The sequence below is a fragment of the Pelobates fuscus genome, chromosome 4, assembly GCF_036172605.1.
Source record: "Pelobates fuscus isolate aPelFus1 chromosome 4, aPelFus1.pri, whole genome shotgun sequence".
NCBI lineage: Eukaryota > Metazoa > Chordata > Amphibia > Anura > Pelobatidae > Pelobates > Pelobates fuscus.
In genome coordinates this window covers 45,409,048-45,435,087 of record NC_086320.1, presented here as the reverse complement: position 1 = coordinate 45,435,087, position 26,040 = coordinate 45,409,048, and the positions used below count along the sequence as shown (strand labels likewise).

The 26,040-nt window shown below is 36.4% G+C and overlaps 1 protein-coding gene across 1 annotated transcript in view; it reads right to left on the bottom strand.

The window, feature by feature from the left end:
• Nucleotides 1-26,040, bottom strand: part of CSMD3 (CUB and Sushi multiple domains 3) — a 1,213,223-nt gene that overhangs the window by 827,351 nt on the left and 359,832 nt on the right. The gene's annotated exons all lie outside the window — the stretch shown is intronic.

Sequence of the window (26,040 nt, the reverse complement as noted above, 5' to 3'; positions counted from 1 at the left end):
TATTGAGAAAAATACAAGTTTTGAAGTTTTTATACCTTACCATACTTTAAAAATAATAATGGAAATAAATATGAGGATTTTTCCCAGCAGCACAATCTTGGAAAACCTAACTTTTTTTTTCTATTTAGAAAAGCTATTTCAATTGATTTTATTCTCCCTTTGGCCAATTTGGTGTAATAGTTTGTTGTTGATTTATAGCAAGAGAACATTGATAAATAGTTGCTTTTGAAATTCTAGAGAAAACTGACTCCAAGATGGCACTGCGTCTTCTGAATCTTGGGACTGGTTTTGTTAAGTGAGAGATTGTAACATGAACTTCTGTTCGTATCTCTTTTTATGTTTTATCTGTGTGTTGTGCAACATCTTCTCTGCAATATCAACATGAAATCTCTTCTTTCTCCTACATCACCATGAAATCTACTGCCATTTTTATTCCTGTCCCTATTTTCTTCCTTATCATCTCTTATCATATGATATATGAAGAAGTGGGAGTCCGAGAAGATAATAGCAGAGAAAACATTGAAGAGGAAAGCAAGAACGAGAATCTAAGAAAATAAAGCAATCTTTGGTGGTTTGAAAGAATAAGGATAGGAAAAAATGGAGAGCAGATATGGACAGAAGAAACTTCAGGAAGCAGAATGGAAAGAAATGAAATAGCAAAGTTGTTGTAGACCTTTTTTTTATTCCTACAGCATTAAAAAAAGAAACAGTATTGTTCCTTAACAGATTTTGTTCAGCAGCAATAGTTTATTCTTTAAGTTAAAGCCTTTAAATTATATGAGCATATTCTTTCTTTTTTAAATATTTTGTTGTCCATGAAGTGCAAAACACAAACATTGTGACATTCTGGTTTCACGCTCTTGTTGTTTCACGGTAAAATATAGAACTGGCTACTGACTAGGATAACCTTGGCAATTGCTCTTCCATAGTACTGCCACTCACCATCTTTTGCTTAGCAGAGCATATTTGACAGTTTTATTATGAAATTGTAGGGTGTTCAGCACAAAAATTATCTGTAGAATTGGAATTAGATAAATATGTTCTAAAGGTCAATATTATATCAACATATAGGCAAAGTCTGTGGACAGAGGCGTAGACAAAAATAGGAATATGATTAATAGATATATAGACAGATACAAAGCTATATTTTAGTTTTGTTGATCTTATGAAATGATCAGCAATTACAGAAAAAACATCTGTTTATATTTTGTCTTAGAGAATATTTGTTTTCAGTCTGTGTTTAGTTATCCCCACAGTAATTTGACCTATGCATAGTCAATAACATTTCACAATTGCGTCAATATTGTACTAACTATTTATTTGAATAGATGTTAAAAAGTATTAATATATCTAAACAAAAATATCATAAAATATGTATGCAAACCTTGGACTTGTTTACCCTCTATAGCCTGCTGTATTAATAAAATCTCTAAAAGAGATCAGTCACATACCCTTTTCTGTGAGTGCATTTCCGGGTGGTTTGTTACACTATAAATACTTTATTTCAGGTATAGTTTATATAATCTTATTACAATGTTACTATCTTGCTCTATGTGCCAGATTGGATGTCCCTGTTTATCGGGGAATTCTATTTTCTAGTTTATTAATAACAGATGGTTAAGCACTGATATTATTGGTGCTGTCCTGCTGGCTTGGAGTCAAAAGATTCAATGTATTCCTAATCTTCGTTAATTCTTGTTATGTTAATTCTGAAGCATACATGGAAATATGAAGTTGGTGGATAGTACCGCCACAAAAAAGATCACTCAGTGGAGCGCTGAATACAATAGCTTACCCCTAATTATATTTGGGGAATCAAATATCACTTGTAAGTATAATAGGTCTAGAAAAAAAGATGAAACATATAATGGTGCAGTATGCCAGTGCACTATGGATAAAAATGGAGGGGGGAGTATATATTCAACTCACATGGTGAAGAGCCTGGAGATAGGCTCAAATCACAGCAGCCTTAGGTATATATGGTTATACCAAACCTCCTCCGGATGAATGGCTCATAGATGTTGGAATATATGTAAAAAGAACACAAAATATCCTAGTGCAGATATGTATGTACAGGTGAACAATCAAGAGCAACAGTGCATGAAAAGTGCTCACCTGAATTGGAGCCTGTTATACTAGCTCTATGTAAAGACGCCTCTGTGCCTTTAAGGGAGGCACTAACTCTCTTGAATCAGGATCCAGGAAGCAGTGGAAGATCCACACATGTAGTATATATAAAAAATAACAATTTATTGGGGATTACAAAAAAAGTTATAAAAAAACACAATGGGAATATACCAATAATAAAATCAATGGGTAGATCTTCCTTGATGGTCCGAAGATTTACCCATTGATTTTATTATTGGTATATTCCCATTGTGGTTTTTAATGGCATACTGCACCATTATATGTTTTAACTTTTTTTCTAGACCTATTATACTTACAAGTGATATTTGATTCCCCCAAATACTGTACAATTAGGGGTAAGATATTGTATTCAGCGCTGCACTGAGTGATCTTTTTTGTGGCGGTACTATCCACCAAGTTCACCCTTCTTTGTATCTATATGTGTAGGATTGGGATACCTGCACGTGTGTTGAGCTGCTTGTGTTATATATTACTGTTAAGCGCCTTTCTATCACATTTTTTCTTTATACATGGAAGTATACTTGGAGTTAAACAGACATAGCCCATATGTAATCCATTTTCTTGCTTAATATATATAAACTATGTAATGTTAATCTTGGTAGAGGGCACTTAGCATGTCATTTTGATACAACCTTACTATCAAGCCTTGTTTCACAAACCCAGCCTCATAAGCAAAAAAACTCAAACTCTTTTTACTCTCCTTGCAACTTTCAGGCACCGACTGAACCTTGGAAGATTTACCCTACTTTTGTCACCATTTTATTATTTTTACTAGAAAATGTTACCATGTATACCTGTTTTACCATTATAATTTTCTGTGTATGCATTTTGTTTTTGTTATTATCATTGGAAGTGTTCCACCAATATTTTATGTACATGTAGTTTACTATACTTTTAAATTGTATACTACACATATTTGCTCTATCCTCCGCTCTTTCTCCATCCCTTTCCCCTCCTGCCTGTAAATATAACTGTGTCTTATCTGCATCCCTGTTTCTTAGGCCTTGAGTCACAAACCCAGCCTTACATGCAAAAACCTCAGACTCTTAATTTCTCTAAGTAATTTTGTATTTGTATGTGTAGATTGTACTGTTTATATCACCCAATTCTACAGCTCTGCAGAATATGTTGGCAATTTAAAAATGTAAGAAATAAAAAAAATACATAAATAAGTAAGTAATTTATTGGATCACGAGAACAAAAAAAGGATACAACATTACTGGCCAATGGTCTTAATCATTTCACGGCTGAAGCATGGGGCTGAAACGTTGTATGCTAGTTTTGCCCTTATAATACAATAAATTATTTCTTATTTACTCCATATTGTGATGCCTACATGCTTTTCCTAATTATTGTACGTGGGGATTGCAGGTCTCTGTCACAGTGCTCCAATGTTTTAGCCTTTTGTTTTACTAGTCTAAATCCAGTGTGCAGCATTCACAATTTTTATGGACTATGAGTCTTCTTATTTTGTTTGTTTAAAAATAAATAGCATGTTCTTCATTCTGCAAACTGGTGTGCATGCCTCGAGCATATGTATATAATGCTAGTTAGTCTGCCATTCTGACCATGACTGACAGTAGATTTAACAACTTGTCTATCAGTTATGGCTTGAGGAAGGTTCATAAGTTATAACAGAATTATGTTAAGATAGGTAATTAGCATTTTGCTCCAGAGAAAAAAAGATGAATCTACCCAAATCTTTAACCAGTGGTTAAAGTAATATTATTATTTCCATTTATATAGCGCCAACAGATTCCGCAGCGCTTTACAATATTATGAGAGGGGAGATTTAACTATAAATAGGACAATTACAAGAAAACTTGTAATATTACAAGAACTCATCATTGCCTTTTAAAAAGTTACCTTTTTATTTTATTCTTTAAAGACTATGTATGAATTTTGTAATGTCATCTTTTTAGAGCTAATTCCATCTGAATATTTTTTATAAATTCACCACACTATTTCTAATTTCCCAATATATAGCCTGCAAATAATTAGACTCCATCCTGAATATCTAGCTTATTTTATATATATTATACTAAATATTACAAATGTAACTAGAAAAAAAAATACGGCACAATTTTTAAAGGGTAAATAACTAAATAATTCGGGGAATTTAATTTTATTCAGAAAGACGATTGATTTCACTGGTCATTTGATAATGTCCTTTTAGATAACACACAGAAAATTTCAATTAAATAAAATATTTATAAATATTTATAATTTTCATAAAGAAAGGCTACTTAGCCCTACTCACAAAAGCAAAAGTGTCCAGTGATGTATTTTAGTGATTGTCTTTAGGCTAAAAATGTCTGGGCCTGGCACTACAGTGTAGCAGGTTGCTGTGTATTTTTATTTTTTTTACAGTGGAGTGCTAATGCAGCAGCGTGCTGTTAAGAGATGTAGAGGCAGATAACTAAGCACATATGAATGAGGATTGTCTACTCTGGCAATCCCCGATTGTCTTCTAACCACATGGGCCTAGTACAGGGTGATGCAGGCCTGTATATGTAGGCACCAAACAACTGCATCTGTTGATTCCCTGATCACACAATGATTTGCTTGGTGTCAAAGGAAGTGCAAAGAAGTGTAGAATCACATGATGACACTGGATGCAGTCAGAGCTTCTTATTCCTGCATTGCCTTTGTAATGAATAAGTTCATGGCCATTTGTGCTACAGTAGGAAGATCAAATCCATGACAGCAACACCAAGATGAGGGACACAACTTAAAGGAAATGAGGACAGAGGACAAATCTATATTAGACAGGTGTGCAAATTGTAATATGGGGATAAGACTGGCAATATGTGATTTATTTTTTATATTAAAAATTATTCAGTCTTGAATGTACAGCAGAGAGAATGAGGTATTTAATGGGTTTGGGGATCAAAACAGACACTAACCATTAACCACTTCACCATGTATAACAGTGTATAAAAGTTTGTACTTTAATCTATTTATTGTAATGTATTTTATAGAATGCAATTTAGTCCATAAAGACTCGCTCACCTTCATCTATACTCTAGGAATGATTACCTGACTGCAGGAAAACAAATATATCTGTCAGAAGTCATTGATCCCTGATTTAATGAATACTAGCTTGCTAAAATGTAAGCTCAGCTTCCAAACAGTAAAGAAAGTTTCATTAGGTATATCATTCTTATTGGTCAAATTATGCTTACAGTCAGGGAAAGGGGGGAATAAATGAACTCTAAAATTTGACTCTTAGCCCTACAATAGCTTTCCAGAGAGTCACAAATATATAGCAGTTTTAAATACCTTTATTTTTAAAAGTATATGATTTAACTGCATGTATTGAATGTGGGAATCGATTATAACATCGTAGCTGTTTTTTTTACTACCTACAGACATTTTTATTTAAGTTGTCTAAGCATGAATTTATTTTATTTATTAATACAAATTAGCATCTCTGTTATGAATTTAAAGCAAATTTTGAAAGGAAATGTATACAAGACAATATTACACTCATTCATTTATTCAGCCATGGAGACCTGTACTCCCATCATGCTTTGCCATTCTCAAACAGCTAGAGGATCTCCCATTTGGCCACTCCTGAATTATTGCTATGGATTTGGTCAGCCTTGAATGGTTCAGATAAAAATAACCAAGAGTTTCTAAGAAGAATAATGCCAGAGGGGTTTTTAGTTTATATAAACTTATAATATAAATTCCTTCAATTTAAACTAATGAGAAATCCCTCAGGGGAAACTAGAACCATGCTAATCTTTTCACAGTACACAAATGAAGAATCATCTAAATGAACACTAAATCCTTGGCTTTTAAATTTCCAATCTCGATTCACAAACAATGGATTTTATACAAAACATGTAACATCAAATCCTATGTCTCAAGCTGATTCTAGAGTCATTTAGAGGTTAGTAGTTATAGGCCTGGTTAATTAATTGGAAAAGAAGGTTTATTTTATGACCCTATAAATTAGTATGATCTGTATGTTCAATAGCCTGCCAAGACAAGCTTGTGGGATCCAGATGTCATAAAGTATGACAAATCTTACTACTAGAAATTACAAGTAGGCATTGTAAAGAATATGATACACACAAAAAAAAGCAATTCTAAGAGAAGATTTCGATAAAACAAAATAGGGTCCAATACATTGCAGTGTCAAAAAAAGAACGATATTAAGGCATTACTTGACACATGATGCTTTGCATATTTAATAATATAAGCAAACAAAATATTTTTCATATTGTAAAACTTACCCTTTATTGGATCATTGAAAAACAGATAAAACGAGGAAAGTATACAAAGCTTAATCAATGTGTACATCAAACCAAGTGTAGCAATCTACCAAACAGATATACAAACTCCAGACTTTAAACCAAAAAAAGTGAACCATGCTCTGGATTGTGTTAAAATGATTCATATTTATCATTTTTATTTATGTTTTGCAATACAACTACATTGATGAAATATAAAAGAGGTATATAGGATATATACAAATCCAATTCTTAAAGGACTACTCTAGGCACCAAGACCACTTCAGGTCAATGAAGTTGTCTGGGTGCCAGGTCACCCTAATTTTAACCCTGCAGCTGAAAACATAGGAGTTTCAGTGAAACTGCTATGTTTTCATTGAGGGTTAATCCAGACAGCAACTAAAGGCCGTTTCACCAATTCTCATTGTGAAAATCACACTGAGATGACGCTGACGTCCATAGGAAAGCATTGAGTAATGCTTTCCTTTTGGGCGGTTTGAATGCGCCCTCTTTCTGCACATGCGCATTCGAAGCTGACGTCGGCAGGGGGAGGAGAGTTCACTAGCGCCGAGGGAGCCCGGCACTGGATTAAGGTAAGTGGCTGAAGGGGTTTTAACCCCTTCAGCCCAGTGGAAGGGGGGCCACGAGGGTGGGGGGACCTAATATCCCTATAGTGCCAGGAAAATGAGTTTGTTTTCCTGGCACTATAGTGCTCCTTTAATTACAGTTTGGCAAGAAATTCATATATATAATTTTCCAACATATAGTAGATTTTGCAGCAATATGCATATGTACAAAACAATGAAACATAGATACATATAAAAGGACTACATAGAAAAATGACTACGTCCACTGGGGCTCGATCAATAAAAAAGGTAGGTCATATATATATCCAAGGGTTCGCTTGTTAGGCCTGTGGGATCAGTGAAACTGGCCCAATTAATTAGGCCCTCTATTCCATCCTTAAGCTCAATCAAATTGAATTTTGTTTCTATATAACAGCCAAGAGAGCCATGAATCACGATATGAGATGAATTTGCCAGAGGAAGAAACTAAATTGCATTCTATTGAGTATTGGTATTCTATTTGGTTTTTAAATTTCTTGCCATGTTGGAGGATGACTAGATTTCTATTTATGGGCAATAGAGAACTAAAAAGCATACAGAATCTATGTAATAAGATATTTATCTTTTTCTCCATTACCGGGAAATCTAAGTTAAATAGGAAAAGAGAAGGTGAGAGTATTATAGTAACCTGAGTTAAGTCTGACATCAGAGAAGAAATACGTATCATAGTGTCATTTAACAACTCCCAATTGTACCATATATGTAATGATTGTATGATTTATGACATCTCCAACATATAGGTGAAGATGCTTTGTACATTTTATATAATTTAAATGGAAACTGGTCCGATCTTTATATAATCTTTAAGTGTAATTCTAACAAAGATATACAGTGAATATTTTTTTTAATTGGATATTAGTTTGATACCATTTCACTATTAGTGCAATTTTACCTGCCTCAACCTCATCTTCCAATAATTTGGAAGATCTTGTTATTAACCCCTTAGTTCCTACTCTATATAAATATCCTAAAATAGGGTGTGTAGTAATAATCTGTTTTGAATTTAGATGGTGTTTAATCCTTAAATACCGAAAAATGTCACTAGAGGTTATTTAATATATATTTAGTTTGTAAAAAACTATTCAATGTATTATTTTCATATAAATCTGCAATTTTTTTTATCCCCTAGAACTTCAAACTGTACATGTCCATATCGATCATGGTATACTGAAGAATTTCTATTGGTGCTTCTATTAGTATAGAATCCAAGAGGTTAAACTTAGTTTTCAGTTTTTTTTAATACATCCAACAAACCGACTACCAATAGATTTGAAGCATAATTTTGATTAAATCGAAGTCAGGTCATCTGACCAGAATATAGCGTTTGAGTTACCATACAGGTAATTCTCTTGTTCAATCTGGAACCAGGCATTATTTTGAATATAGTTTGGTCCAAACCATTAAATTAGCAACTAGACATGTTAGCTGTAACTTTCAAATATCTGGGAATGAAATTCCACCTTTGTCATATTTGTTTTATAAGATCATATGGGATATTCTCTGTCGTTTATTACCCTAAACAAAATTAGAAAATAATCTTTGGAATTGTAGGATCCTATCTTTGCATAATTTAAAGGGTAAAGACCTGAATAAAAATAGCAATTTTGGAATCAAATATGCATTCACTATATTTAATCGCCCCAACCATGAAATTTCAATTTTGCCCCACATAGTCAATTGTTTATAGGTTGTAGTATATAAGTCTTCATAGTTTAGGTGCAATATATTCTGAATATCAAAAGAAAGTTTGATTCCCAAATATTCAATGTACTCCAAATTCCAATTAAATTTAGCACCAGAATTTGCATTTTTTTTAATGTTTATTTTATCATTTGAAACATTTCAATATTTCTCAAGAGTTTTTATAACCTCTGGAATAGAGATTGAAGGCTTCACCAGGGATAAAAGCTCATCATCAGCAAATAGGAAGATTTTGTATTCATGATTAGTGTTGTCGCGAACCCGGAATTTTCGGTTCGCGAACGGCGAACGCGAACTTCCGCAAATGTTCGCGAACCGGCGAACCGCGCGAACCGCCATTGACTTCAATGGGCAGGCAAATTTTAAAAACAACAGGGACTCTTTCTGGCCACAATAGTGATGGAAAAGTTGTTTCAAGGGGACTAACACCTGGACTGTGGCATGCCAGAGGGGGATCCATGGCAAAACTCCCATGGAAAATTGCACAGTTGATGCAGAGTCTGCTTTTAATCCATAAAGGGCAGACATCACCTAACATTGACACCTGTCCTCAAAGCCCAGCCCTGATACACACTGACACAGAGCAGAATAGAGACTGTTCCCCCTACATAGGGTCACTTGACAGATATGGATTGACACCTGTCCTCAAAACCCCTGATACACACTGACACAGAGCAGAATAGAGACTGTTCCCCCTACATAGGGTCACTTGGCAGATGTGGATTGACACCTATCCTAATGATCCCTGATACACACTGACACAGAGCAGAATAGGGACTGTTCCTCCTACATAGGGTCACTTGGCAGGTATGGATTGACACCTATCCTAATGATCCCTGATACACACTGACACAGAGCAGAATAGAGACTGTTCCCTCTACATAGGGTCACTTGGCAGATATGGATTGACACCTATCCTAATGATCCCTGATACACACTGACACAGAGCAGAATAGGGACTGTTCCTCCTACATAGGGTCACTTGGCAGATATGGATTGACACCTGTCCTAATGATCCCTGATACACACTGACACAGAGCAGAATAGGGACTGTTCCTCCTACATAGGGTCACTTGGCAGATATGGATTGACACCTATCCTAATGATCCCTGATACACACTGACACAGAGCAGAATAGAGACTGTTCCTCCTACATAGGGTCACTTGGCAGATATGGATTGACACCTGTCCTAATGATCCCTGATACACACTGACACAGAGCAGAATAGGGACTGTTCCTCCTACATAGGGTCACTTGGCAGATATGGATTGACACCTATCCTAATGATCCCTGATACACACTGACACAGAGCAGAATAGGGACTGTTCCTCCTACATAGGGTCACTTGGCAGATATGGATTGACACCTGTCCTAATGATCCCTGATACACACTGACACAGAGCAGAATAGGGACTGTTCCTCCTACATAGGGTCACTTGGCAGATATGGATTGACACCTGTCCTAATGATCCCTGATACACACTGACACAGAGCAGAATAGGGACTGTTCCTCCTACATAGGGTCACTTGGCAGATATGGATTGACACCTGTCCTAATGATCCCTGATACACACTGACACAGAGCAGAATAGAGACTGTTCCCCCTACATAGGGTCACTTGGCAGATATGGATTGACACCTGTCCTCAAAACCCCTGATACACACTGACACAGAGCAGAATAGAGACTGTTCCTTGTCCACAGAGACCATGATACACACTGACACAGAGCAGAATAGGGACTGTTCCCCCTACATAGGGTCACTTGGCAGATATGGATTGACAAATCCCTGACAAACAGCTACCACATGCAAGGAAGGCAGCAGGGGCGCAAATGACCCACTCCCGACGCGGGAAGGTAGTGACGACAAATAACAATACAGGACTCTTTAGAGGCCCTGTGATTGTAATCAGTCCACTTGAAATCCTTTAACTTTGATCAATTGGAGGGAAGTCTGGTGCAGAGCCACTGACCCATGCACAGGGCCAGCCTTAGGCCTTTGGGCGCCCTGTGCAAGAAATCTTCCCGACACGGTAAGATAGTGACGACAAATAACAATACAGGACTCTTTAGATTTTCTAGACCCTGGGGTTGACATTAGTCCAGATTTACATCTTGTGACCCATGAGGATGTTCCAGGCACTACTTGTGAAATAAAGACAGATAATAAAGTGAATGATCCTTCTCCTTGGGACTTGCACCCTGTCGTTGAAGGTGGAGTAGGCAATGGCAAGAGCATGCTGTGGGTAGTCAGTGCAAACACTCTCTTCCCGGTGAATAATGAGGAGACTAACTATGATGACGTTATTTGCGTTGAAAGTAATGATGCCAGAGATCTTTTGAAACCATATGGAAGGAACGAATTGGTTAAAAGAAAGGCAAGAGACACGCTATAGAGACACAAGATATGAGTGGCAACTGTCAAAGCACACTGGCACAGGTCTGCAGAGCACACGCTGAAGTAGGCCTGAGACACCCGCTTGAAGACAAGTAACTGCTATTCAATCTATAACAGTGAAAAACAAATTTTGTTTTTAAAAGCACGCTATAGAGACACCAGATATGATTGGCAATGTGCACTGGAACAGTGCTGCAGAGCACACGCTGAAGTAGGCCTGAGACACCCGCTTGAAGACAAGTAACTGCTATTCAATCTATAACAGTGAAAAACAAATTTTGGTTGTAAAAGCACGCTATAGAGACACAAGATATGAGTGGCAACTGTCAAAGCACACTGGCACAGGTCTGCAGAGCACACGCTGAAGTAGGCCTGACACCCAGATGCTTGCAGACAACTAACTGCTCTTCTATTACAGTGAAAAAAATTATTTATTTTAAATCTAAAGCTTAAGCTATTGTAAAAACAGATATGAGTGGTGGCACTGGGCAAGAGGGCACAGTATCCACTGTGAAACTCACACAGAAGCTGGCAGGCAGGCAACTGCTCTTCTATTACAGTGGAAACAAAGTTTTGGTTTTAAAAGCACGCTATAGAGACACCAGATATGAGCGGCAACTGTCAAAGCACGCTGGCAGGGTTGTGCAGGGCACACGCTGAAGGAAGGCCTGACAGAGCCGCTTGAAGGACACTGACTGGCTGCTATTAGCTTACACTGGAAACCTTTTTTCTTTGTAAAAGCACGCTAAAGAGACACCAGATATGATTGGCAACTGTCAAAGCACGCTGGCAGGGTTGTGCAGGGCACACGCTGAAGGAAGGCCTGACAGAGCCGCTTGAAGGACACTGACTGGCTGCTATTAGCTTACACTGGAAACCTTTTTTCTTTGCAAAAGCACGCTAAAGAGACACCAGATATGATTGGCAACTGTCAAAGCACGCTGGCAGTGTTGTGCAGGGCACACGCTGAAGGAAGGCCTGAAAGAGCCGCTTGAAGGACACTGACTGGCTGCTATTAGCTTACACTGGAAACCTTTTTTCTTTGTAAAAGCACGCTATAGAGACACCAGATATGATTGCCAACTGTCAAAGTACGCTGGCAGGGTTGTGCAGGGCACACGCTGAAGGAAGGCCTGACAGAGCCGCTTGAAGGACACTGACTGGCTGCTATTAGCTTACACTGGAAACCTTTTTTCTTTGTAAAAGCACGCTAAAGAGACAGCAGATATGATTGGCAACTGTCAAAGCACGCTGGCAGGGTTGTGCAGGGCACACGCTGAAGTAGGCCTGACACCCAGATGCTTGCAGACAACTAACTGCTCTTCTATTACAGTGAAAAAAAATTATTTATTTTAAATCTAAAGCTTAACCGATTGTTAAAACAGATATGAGTGGTGGCACTGACTGTGCAAATGGGCAAGGCATCCAACCTCACACAGAAGCTGGCAGGCAGGCAACTGTTTTTCTATTACAGTGAAAAAAAAATATTTATTTTAAATGTAAAGCTTAACCGATTGTTAAAACAGATATGAGTGGTGGCACTGGGCAAGTGGGCACAGTATATGCTGTGAGCCTGACACACAGGCTGGCAGGCAGGCACCTGCAATTACATTACACAGGAAAAAAAAAAAAGCAGCCTGATGTTCTAGCCCTAAAAAGGGCTTTTTGGGGTGCTGTCCTTACAGCAGAGATCAGATGAGTCCTTCAGGATTGTAGTGGACACTGAATACCCTAGCCTAGCTATCAATTTCCCTATGTAATCAGCAGCAGCTAAACTTTCCCTCCTCTCACTAAGCATGCATCTTCCGAATGAATCAAAAATGGATGCTGGGAGGGAGGTTGGAGGGTGTGGAAGGGAGGGAGTGCTGCTGATTGGCTGTAATGTGTCTGCTGACCGAGAGGCACAGGGTCAAAGTTTGCCCAATGATGACAAATAGGGGGCGGATCGAACTGCGCATGTGTCCGCCCGCCGCGGCGAACGCGAACAAGCTAATTTCGCCGGGAACTGTCCGCCGGCGGACAGTTCGGTACATCACTATTCATGATCATCTGATTTAATCCCCTGTATTTCTTTGTTCTCCCTAATAATAATAGCCAGTGGCTCAAAATATATAAAGTAATGGAGCCAATGGACAACCTTGCCTTGTGCCATTATTTATTGGAAATATGGATGATTCCAAGAAAGGATTTATAATTTTTGCCACTGGCTCCGTGTATAGTGACATATTTTTATTTTTAAATGGACCCTAAAATTTAAATTGATTTAATACTCTATCTAAAAATCTCCAGTTAACCCTATGCAATGCTTTTTCAGCATTGAGGGCCAAAATGGCCATTTCAGAATTGGTAAGATTACTTTGATTATCAGATTAAGAATTCTGTGGATATTATCCATTGTTCCTCTCTCCCTGATGAAGCCCGACTGATCCAGCAAAATCAGATCAGAGATTACTAGTTTAAATCTGTTTGCTAAAATATGGGAAAATATTTTTAAATCTAGATTTATAAAGAAATCAATCTATAGTTTGAAGTATTTGTAGGATATTTACCTGGTTTAGGGATCGGGATTATAGATGCTAACAACATCTCTTTAGAAAAATATTTTCTGTAATATAGGGACCAAGATGTCAGCAAAAGTTTTATAAAACATCGCTGAGAAACCATCTGATCCAGGGGCTTTGTGGGTTTTAAGATTTTTTATTGTGTTCATTATTTCTGAAGTGCTAATTAGAGCATTCAGATCACTAAGTTTCTCATGAGATAACTTTGGAATATGCAGTTCATTCAAAAATTTATTAATTTCCTAATTAGGCACCTTAGAATCTGGTATGTTACATAAAGCCATACAGGAGTCTACAAAAGCCTGAGATATATCTTTGGGGCTCAAAAATCACTTATCTCCTACTGTTATTTTTTTTATTGATTCATCCTTAGAATTATTGTTCAATATATGTGTTGGGACTTTACTAACCTTATTGTTATGATGCCATGTTTGTTTAATAAATGTTATAGATTTGTCAACCTTGTCCTGAATCTTTTTATTTATAACGTGTTTAGCCAACTTAATATATAAAATAAAATAAAAAATAGAAATACTTTTGTCTTTGTTTTTCTTTTGTCTCGAGCCTGCTTTTATTAGAACCCCTCTAGCAAAACTTTTCAAAGAACACCAAACAATAGATGTAGAAACTATCCCGTTTTTATTTTGAATAAAGAAGTCTAATTCCATAGCTAAATCAGTGGTTACCTCATCTATATGTAAAAAGACTGTCACTCAGTCTCCATCTATTTCTAAATTTAAAGAAAGTTAGAATTTTAAGTGTTGAAAATACAGGAGCATGACTCTAATAAATCAAGATTTTTAGATTTAGGCGGATGACGTAGGCGCGTGGGCGCGTGTGTGAGCGTCAACGGAGGAGGAGGGGCGATGTGTTGAGGGGTGACCGGCGGGAGCTTTCTTGGCGGCTGGTGGGAACGCCCGAGAGGACGAGAGGACGATACCGGCAGCAACCGCAATATTGCAACGACCGGGGTCTCTGGTTAGTGCTCGACACATGTGCGACAGCGTTCGACATATATTTTTTCTTGGAGGGCGGAATGCTGCTGCCTGAGCTGGTGTCTGGGAGCTCCTGGTTTGAAGATGCACTCAGGTCTTGAGGAGGAGTAGGGAGCCGCAAAACTGCAGCAACAAGATAAGTGATTGTGTTTTTCTTTACGCTTGCAAAATTTGAAGTGAGAGGGTGGAAGAGTGGTGGGCTGTGAGGAGGGCAGATAGTATAAAACTGAGAACTATTACAAAGAATAAAGGAGATATGGGAGGAGAGTAAAAAAAAAAGGGAAAACTTTAAGATCATATAGAGATCATAAAAAGACTAAATAAAGCTGATAAAGCTGATATATATAAAAAAAATATATATCTACTTTGTTTCCGAGAACAAGAAACAAAGTTTTGCTCCCTGATAGCTAAAGAGACAAATTTAAAAAAAAAAACGCAGAGAAAGCAGAAGGGAAAAGAGAATAAATAATAAGAAAGAAGGGAGAAGAAAAAGAAAAATAAGGAGGAAGGAACAAAGCCAGAAAAAAAAAATACCAAAGAGTGAAGAAAAGGGGAAAAAAATAGAAAGGAAAGAAAATTATATAAAAATAAAATAAAGTAATAACACAAAATGACAACTAGAAAACCACAGGAGGAGAAAAGAAAGAGAGAAAAAATGATCTTGTTATTGAGAAAAGATTATCAGGTTATTTTTCTCCTTCTCAAAATAAATCTCAATTGCCTTCTGAAAATCTGGATCATTCCCCTCCCCCCATCCCTAGCCACAATCCCTCTCATGCTGCACAAGTGGGCAAACCCCTCACTGAAGAGATCTTAATTAATTACCTGGATAAATTTCAGGAGAGCATTAAAGAAGATATCCAAAAAGGCTCATCTGATTTAAAACAAGAATTGAGAACTATGAAAGTCCAATTGGAATCTATAGAGGCTAAGTTGACGCAAACTGATAAAAAATATGCACATATGGAGCCAATTACAATAGATCTGCAATCAAGAGTAGAACAACTAGAGGATAAATTAAATGACCTGGAAGACCGTGCCAGGAGAACTAACATAAGAATTCGTAACATTCCTGAACAAGTCACGGACCCTATATTGAAAAAATTCCTAATGGAATATTTCGAATCTGTATTATCCCAAGATGATTTAAAAGATTCTGAATTGGATAGATTCCATAGGCTACCCAGACCCAGAAATGTAGCAGAAACATTACCAAGAGATGTAATTGTTAAATTTCAATCTTTCCATATTAAAAATCAAATAATGAGTTCATTAAGAAATAATCCGGTCTTGGAAGAGAGATTTAAGAATTTGAAGATTTTTCCAGATCTATCTTTTTCCACAAGAATATGGCGGAAAAGCTTCAATCAAGAATTAATTGTGTTAAGAGCTAAAGAAGTGAAATATATATGGGGATTCCCCAAATGTTTAAGGATCTTCTGGAAAGGAAAAAATGAAAAATTTACATCTTTGGTCGCGTTGAGAAAATGGATGGAAGAAACATTAACACCAGGACCAACATAACAATTATTAACTGCAGAAGCCTTGAAGCTCTCCGGATGAAAGAGGACAATTATAACTTTTATTTATGACTAGGAAGATTCTCTCTCCTTTTTTTTTTTTTTTTTTTAATTTTACAATTAATATTTATAGAATAAGCACTGATGCAATAGGAAGTTAGATATATTGGTAACACGTGTAAGAACCTGGGAAAGACTTAGTACTATAAAGGATGGATTAGTTTACACAGGGAATTTATAAAAAGCAATGGTATATCGGTCGTTTGGGTTTAAGTAGTTTTGCTAAGCATCGAAAAGAAGGCTTAGGGATTTTTTTTTTTATTTTTTTTTTCAGCACTGATGTAATAGAAACCCAGTAGTATTGGTAATTGGTAATATGCACAAGTAGTAGGGGAAGAACTATTATTATAAAAGGATTGATTGTGTTACACTGTGGGGAAACCTATACAGTTTTTGGGTTGATTGGCTGTGTTTCAGTAGACTTAAATTCATACGAATTTAGTGGGGGTATACATAAATTGATGAGGAATATATATGTAAATAAATCATGTATTTTTTTTTTCTTAAAGGGAAAAAGGGAGAAAAAGAAAGAGAAGGGAGGGGGAGGAAAAGTAGTCATCCAAGATGGTAGAGTGTTCCCAAATTAAGGAATAGGATAGGATTTTTGGTCACCTCGATACTATATCGCCCCACCAAGTGTCAATTTTTCGTTGACACAAATACCGAGATATGGTAACTAAGGATATCATATCACGTGGACATAGATGGCCCTTGGGGGGCAGGTTGAGAGACAACCCTCTAGGAGCTAGGCTGTGTTGGGTCAGACTGGGTGTATTGCCCATAAGGCTATTTTTGGTCTATGATAAATGGACTATTTGTGTTCTATGTAAATGCATTGCAACTCTCTTGGGGACAGTGGTATTTAGGGTCTATGATTTAAAATGGTTAAGATGATTTCGGTTAATGTCCAGGGTCTAAATACTTCAAATAAAAAATCTTTAATATATAACTACATGCTAAGAAATAAAGTAGAAGTGGGTTTCTTTCAAGATAATCATGGTTGGGGGGGTAAAAAATTCCCTACTGTGATACATTCTTCATTAAGTGGGAAAAAGCAAAGAGGTGTAGCAATAGTTTTTTCCCATACACTAAAAGTAGACATATTACATCAAATTATAGATAAGAACGGTAGATATGTAATAGTTTGCTGTAAACTGAATGAGATACCCTACACACTGACGAACATATATCTTCCTAATGATTTTCCCGCCCCAACCCTAAAAAAAGTTCTGGGTTTAATGGAACCTATTAAAATAGGCATGTGTCTGGTAGCTGGGGATTTCAATAGTGTATTGGACCCGATACTAGATAAAAAGTCAACAGTAACTTTATTACATCAAAAAAGAACAGATACGTTAGCGAAATCTATTAAGAGAAACATGATTAACTTTGACTATTTCGATCTATGGAGAACGATTAATCCTGACTCATTGGAATATACTTATTTTTCGCATGTGCATCTGTCCCACTCCCGAATCGATATGGTTTGGGGTAACATAACAACATTATCAAATATCAAATACTGTAAGATATTGGATAATACCTGGTCAGACCACAGTATTAATATGTGGGAGACGAAAGACCAATGGACCAGGATCAATCGTGAAACCTGGCGCATGAATGATAATCTGTTAAAATCTAAGATCCATATTGATATATTAGAAAAACAAATTGAAACTTTTTTTCTTGAAAATGATCCAAATGACACTTCATATACAAATAACTGGTGTGCATTTAAATCTACCATTAGAGGCAATATAATAAGTATACAAACAAGGTATAAGGCACAAAATAATAAACTTTTTCTGGAACTTCAAGAGGAATTAAAAAAGGCTTCGAATGAGAATAAGCAGTCTCCTTCTAAATTAAATGCAGATGCCCTGAAAAAAATCCAAAATAAAATTAATAACTTCCTTATAGAAAAAAACTCTAAGGTTATGAAGAAACTGAAAGCAAATTACTATTATAAAGGAAACCGAGCAAACAGGATTATGACTAAAAAATTAAGAGATAAAATTAGCTCCAATAAAATAGTAAAGATAGTGGATGAGGAAGGGGTTTATCTAGATCCAAAAAAAAATAGGTGAGAGATTTAATAAATATTATGAGGCCCTGTATAATTTAATTCCTTCGAAAATGAATGATGAGGATTTTTTGAGTAACAGTAATATACCTAAACTTAAGGTGGAGCAAAGAAATAAGTTAAATGTTCCTATTACAGTCCAGGAAGTGGAGGCAGCAATAAACAATTTAAAACCAGATAAGACGCCAGGCCCAGACGGTTTTGTAAATTTATTTTATAAATCCTTTAAAAACCATATAGTTTGTCACTTAACCAATATGTTTAATGAAATAGTCTCAGTAGGTAAATTTCCCCCTTAGATGTTAAGAGCAAATATCCTTCCAATTTTAAAAGAAAATAAGGATCCCTTAAAGGTGGAAAATTACAGACCTATTTCTTTAATCAACACGGACGTTAAGATTTTTTCATCAGTTTTGGCCAATAGACTAAAGGGAGTCATGGATAAGATTATAAAAAATTATCAAATTGGCTTTATACAGGGGAGAGATCCAGTTGACAACTCTAGAAGATTACTCGATCTGATAGATGCAGCTCAAAGGAATAAAACATCTCTGTTTATTTTGGCAGTAGACGCGGAGAAAGCTTTCGACAGGGTCGGTTGGGTCTTCTTAAGGAAAACTATGGAAACGTTTGGCATACAGGGGTGGATGCTTAAAGCAATTCTGGCACTATATGAAGGTCCAGAAGCAAGAACAGTGGCTCCAAATATATGCGCTGACTGGTTCACATTAAAAAATGGAACGAGACAGGGTTGCCCCCTATCGCCCATTTTATATATTATGACAATGGAGATACTAGCTATTAATATAAGAAATAATCTTCAAATAAAAGGCTTTAGCTATAGAGAGAAAGAATTCAAATTAAATCTATATGCAGATTATCTTATTTTGACCTTAACCAACCCTGTCGAATCGCTTGGTGCTTTGATGGAAGAGGTAGATAAATATGGTTTGATTTCAAACTATAAAATAAATGTAAATAAATCCACTTATATAGCTATAAATATCTCTAGAGAATGTTGTCAATATATAAGAGACAAATATAAATGTAATTGTAACAAAAACATAATATCTTATCTGGGAATAATGATTACTAATGACTTAAAAGATACAATGCAAATAAATTTTTTAAAAACATATAGATCAACCCACGAGTCATTAAAAAGATGGAGACAAACTGAACTGTCCTGGTGGGGTAGAATTAATTTGGTCAATTCATATTTACTTCCCAAATGGTCCTACTTATTCCGCATGATTCCCTTGAGAATGCCACAACCATGGCTATATATGATACAACGAGATATAAATAACTTCATCTGGAAAGGAAAAAAGCCGAGGATGAATAAACAACTCTTGATGCAGAAAATTAGGAAAGGAGGGATAAATTTTCCGAATATTAATACAATCTATTTAGCTAATATGATGTTTCATATTTATAAAACGCAACTCTTAAGTTCTGAAGAACTGGGTTGGTACCAATTAGAAAAGGAGATGACAGAAACAGATAATTTGTACCAATTAATCTGGTTAACTAAACAAGATGAAAGAATTAAGAAGGTGTGTTCCTTAAATAGTTGTTTGCAATCAATTCTGATGGAATGGGAAAAGTTGAGGACGAAATGCGGAATAGGTAATAAAATATTGGGAAATTTTAACTTCAATATTATTCATCTAAGGATGAAGGATATAAATATAAGTGTATGGACAACGAAGGGTATTAATCTTATAAATCAAATAATATTGGGAGATAAAATCAAACCATTTGAAACTCTGGTACATGAATATTCGCTACCCAGGCAGGAGTGGTATAATTACCTAAGAATCAGAGGTTTTATCCAACAATTTTTGTTATATCGACCCATAGAGGGAATAGAAAATCTGACAGCTCTATTAAAAAATGATAATGTACCGCAAATAGTGTTGAAGGCAAGAAGCGCTCTCCTACAAATTGAGGCACCTAGTAGGAACGTTAATATGCAGAAATGGAGTAGCGAAATGAATGTACAGATTTTCAAGGTTGAATGGGATCAAGTAATATTTCAAACAGGTAAAATAATCCACTGTCTGAATCTCCTTGAGGTATTATTTAAATTAATGAATAGATGGTATTTAGTTCCCACCAGAATGTCCAAAATGTATACCTCTAACTCTTCATTGTGTTGGAGATGTAACGAAAAAGAGGGGTCTTTCGGTCATATATGGTGGGAATGTAGTAAAGTTAAAAATTTGTGGTACATGACCTTTGAATCTTTGGAGTATATTATAGAGACAAATATTCCTAGAGGTCAGCATAACGGCCTCTTTCATTTAAACCTACAATTATTTCACTTCAAAGAAAGATTTATATATGTCCACTTTGTTGCTGCAACAAAAATAATAATCGCAAGAAATTGGAAGAGTAGTGCGATTTTTACACAGGATCAATTATATTCACAAGTCCAATACCAATTGACTATGGAGGCCTTGGGGTACCAGTCTACAAAAATCAGAGAAGTCAGTAAATTCTGGAAGGAAAAAATAGAGAGATTGATCAGACAAATTCCTGGACAAAACAACTAGGATAACATCATCTTACATTTGCTTTTTTGAACATAGGCTAAGATATAAGGTTCACGGAGGGTCCCCAAGAAAGGTTTTGCAATGCATATTAGTGTTTTGTGTATGTTAAGTCCATTACAGTAATGAAGGCACATGAAATTAGATAGTTAAGAAGTGCCTCCACTGGGAGAGAGAGGGGTAAAGAGTGAAGTAAAGAGGGAGGAGAAGAGAGAATTGAAAGTGAGAGAAAGGAAAGAGAGACGAAAAGAAGAACATGAGAAATCCACATATAGAAATAACTCCACTCCAACTCTAAGAATTGATTCACGATATGTAATGACACTTTTGAGTACAAGATAATATAAATTAGGTGGATTAACCTTGAATTAGGGATAAGGCAGTAATATCCTCTCAAAGGAGAGAAATTATTAACTATGCACTTTATATATATATTTCTGTCGATGGTAATGCATTGTGTACACGATATGTAATGACACTTTTGAGTACAAGATAATATAAGTTAGGTGGATTAACCTTGAATTAGGGATAAGGCAGTAATATCCTCTCAAAGGAGAGAAATTATTAACTATGCACTTTATATATATATTTCTGTCGATGGTAATGCATTGTGTACCGTGTATTGTCTTTTTGTATGTTTTGTATGTCTGTTAACTAAAATCAAATAAATTATTAAAAAAAACAAAAAAAAAAATACAGGAGCATGGTGCCATAGAATAATTGAGCCAATCCTAGAATTCATAATCTGGTCCAAAAAATCGGGCCTAACTAGAAATAAAATATGTTCAGGAGTAAGTCTGATGAACGTGAGCGAAATATGTGTAATCTCTCAAAGCTGGATTGAAAGTTCTCCAACAATCACAAAGTGAGTTTTTCAACAAAAAATCATTTAATTTATTGGCGGATGTTTTTTGATTTTTGGGTCTCATTCATTTTTGTTATTTTTGCTTTTATCTAATTTTAAATTGGGAACACAATTAAAATCCCCTCCCACGATTAAGTTTCCACACTTAACCTTATCAATTCTGGAAATGCAATCATCCAGGAAGTTCATTGAGAAATCGTTCGGGGCATACATATTCACCAGAGTAAAAATCTTGTCATTTATCCTAGCAATTAGAAGAAGAAATCTACCATTAGGATCGCTTTCAGAAAGCATAAATTTGAATTTGAGGTTTTTAGACAAAACAATAGCTACTCCCCTTTTTGTACGTTTACCTTAAGGATTGGCATAGTAGCCTATAGGGAAGTTATTGAAATGCCATAATTTAGTAGGTGAGGATATCCAATGAGTCTCCTGGATAAAAGCTATATCCAGATTAATATATTTTAAGAATTTGCACAATGCCCCTCATTTTTGGGGTAAATTAAGCCCTTGGATGTTCCATGAAACACACCTAAGTGTCATAAAAAAATCATAACCCCTATAATCGAGCAGTCCCTTAACATTTATAAACAAAAAAATATCAATATTTGTCTATATCAATATTTGTCTATAGCTTTTGTAAACAAATTTCATTTTTACACAAAAAGTTGAACTGAACGGCATATTCAACTAATACCTGTTACATTTTTACGCAGGTATTGAGGCATGGATAACTAGGAGATTTACTACACATGCTTGGAAACAACATATCCAAGAAAAAATATACAAATAAATAATAATAATAATAAAATTAAATAGTGATAAATATGGAATTACCCAAGTTTTAATGATCAGATAGTATTTAGTGAACCAGAGAGTATTATCACAATAATTAAATAAATAAATCTCTATATATATATATTACTATGTCTTGCAAATTATCTTAATGTAATACATTTTCTACTATGTGGAATATCGATATATCATTCTTACATTATGTTTTACATTCTGACTTCCAAACTTGTCAGTGGTTACAGAGTCAAGTCTAAAAATAAAGATTAATTCCAAGTACAACGACAACCCAACCTTGGACTAATAATTCTAATTTGTGAGTGTGCGCTGACACTTTAATTAATACATTTAAGTGAATTTAAATAAAGATAAAAATATATATATATATATATAAAAATATATAGAAAACCAAATGTACCTTGCACTCAGGCTACAGTTATATGACCGGGTGCATCACCGAGGCTCCAGTATCCAAATAGTAGTAATGGTTGGCTGCACTCTTAAAAATTAACTTTTATTTGGATTATTAAGAGCAGATAACATGATCCTGATGAAAGTCCACAAGAGGGACTGAAACGTTGATCTGCTCTTAATAATCCAAATAAAAGTTACATTTCAGTCCCTCTTGTGGACTTTCATCAGGATCATGTTATGATCCTGATGAAAAGTCCACAAGAGGGACTGAAATATTGATCTGCTCTTAATAATCCAAATAAAAGTTTTTGGTTTTTTTAAATTCTTTATTTTTGTGTCACACTGCACAAGTGTCAGAGTCGACATTCAAAACGTTTGAAGCATAATTGTCAGATTCATACATATGGCAATACACAAGAAGGTACAATATGCAGCATGAACAGTTTTTTTTGTAAATGAATTATTGAGTACAAGTAGGTAGGTAACTTGAGTGCCCTCAGTGGTCTATAGAAGTATGGCTATCTGGTGTTATGTGGTGGTTTGTGTTCCACTGAGGAGAACATCCCCGTTGGCTGTGGCTGCCTTGTGAAATGACCCTGGTGTGTCAGTGGTGGGGATGGGGAGGGGAATACAGAGCGTAATCATTAGTTTTAACTCGGTGTCTGGCCGATGTCTCACCAAAAGTGGCCCCGTGTGTTGCAACTAAGTTGGGTACCTGGTGAGGTGTATTATGTGAGGTGTCGCTACGAGGGAGTAGTGTGTGATGAGCTATAACTAGGGGTGATGAACTGTGAGGTAGGGTAACAGTAGACATTGGAGGAAAGTCAATCCCCTTCGCAGGAGTAGTCTCTCATGGTGGCGCGTGAGGCCCTTGCGTCTTCTAAGCATGTCTGGGTGTAAATTCCTGCACTGTGGCTGGGTTCAGCTGTGATTTCTGATTTCTCATAGGATCAGCGTTGTCAGGATGCCCAAAGTGGTCAGAAGGGCTTCTAGTTCTTGGGCGCTGTGTACTCTGTGGGCTGTCCCTTCATGAGAGAAAAGGAGCGCTCGTGGGGTTCCCCATTTGTAAGGTATGTCCTTGTTCCGCAGATGTTGTAGGCAGGGTTGCATTATTTTTCTCCAGGTTAGGGTATTCCTTGTCAGGTCTGAGAAGACAGACAGCGTAGCACTTTCAATGAGTAGCAGGGTCTTTCCCCGGAGTGCTGCGAGAATCAGTGCTTTTTGTTGAAGCGACTGGAATCGCACGATTAGATCCATAGATGCGGCCGCCGGAGCCCTTGCTGGTTTTGGCAGCCTAAACATTCCATCAATTTGTATAGACTTAGTTTGTTTAGGCGGTAATATGGTCGCCAGTAGGCGTCTAATGAAGTGTGGCGCCTCTGTTAACCCCACCGAATCAGGTATCCCTCTGACCTTCACATTGTATCTCCTGCGTTGGTCTTCCATGGCGTCAATTCTGCTCGTCGTGGTGGCTTGCTGGTGTTGTAACTCAGCTAGTTGTTGTTCCACTACTGACAGCCTGGAGTCTTGGGTGCTGGAAGTGGCCTCAAGCTTTGTTAGTGTGGAGGCTGCTGAGTCAATGGCTGTTTTATAGTGGGCCATGTCGGCTGCTATATTTTTGCGCAGTTCTCCCAGCATCTTTTGGAGCAGGTCTGCTGTTATTGGGTCACCTGGGTTTGGTGGTGCCTTGGTAGGGTCTGAAGTTTTGCTGGCAGTGGCTCCTATATCCAGGTCAGCTGTGAAATCCTTGGAGGAGTAGGAGGAGAAATCATCAGCCAGCGCCATTTTGTCCCAGGAGGCCCTGTGTGAGCTCCGGAGCATTTCTCCGATGTCCCGGTTTGTAGGGGCTTTGTCTGCCCTTGTTTTTTTTGTTTTTTTGCCCATATCGATCCTCGGTGCTGCTGCCGAGGTGGGTGTCCAATTTGGGGCTCGGTACCCCCGTTTAATAGCTCAGTTTCTCTGGTTGAGACACGGAGCTCCGAGGTATGTGACTGTCTCGGTCTCCGGCTAGCTCCACCCCCTAAAAGTTAAGTTTTAAAGAAACAGTGAGTGCAGCCAACCATTACTACTATATATATATATATAAATATATATATATATATATATATATATATATATATATTTCCTTACTATCAATTATAATTGATAGTAATTAAAGTTTCCAATTTAAAATTAATTATATATATATTTCCTTGCTATCCATTGTAATTGATAGTAATTAAAGTTTCCATTTTAAAATTAATTATTTTGCAGATGAAGGATCTTTTAAAACATAATAGATGTATTGATAGAATATTACTAACGCTACTGGAAAGTTCCATTTGTATCTTATATGTTTTGCTCTGAGAATTGCTGTAATTTCATAAAATGTTCTTCTTGCCTGTTGAACAGCTGGAGACAGATCAGGAAAAAATTTAATGTCCTTAACCCCTTAAGGACACATGACATGTGTGACATGTCATGATTCCCTTTTATTCCAGAAGTTTGGTCCTTAAGGGGTTAAACTGGGGATCCATGGTAGGAGATTAGCATACCTTGCATTAGCAGATTTTTGTTATATAACCATTTGTGAATTTAACAATTGTATCTCTAGGCGAAGAGATGTTTTGTGGTTTAAAGAGACGGTGGAATCTCTCAAATGGGTGATTTTCCAGTTGAAGAGATGGTACTAAAAATTCAAAAAGAGATCTAAGATATTGCTCTAGATGATCTTGAGAAATTGACTCAGGTATTCCTCTAATTTTAATGTTATTTCTTCTGGAACAGTCATCAAAATCCATTCATATATTCACTAATTTATTAATGCTATCTTCTAGTGAATTATTATTATCTAGTGTTATAATGATTCATAACAGCAACAAAATGAATGACTGAGTGGCAGATACAAAGGCTACTTCAGCACTGAACAGCCTTCATCAAGGGATGTAAGAAAGATCAATGCAAGAGCACGCAGTTATTGAAGATAGCTAGTGAAATCTTATGAGTATATAAAAGCAAGACCTGGAATTACAAGTCCTATGATAACTACAAGGGCTAAATGTTGCTTGCCTCTGCAAAATGTACTTACTACATGACAAAGGA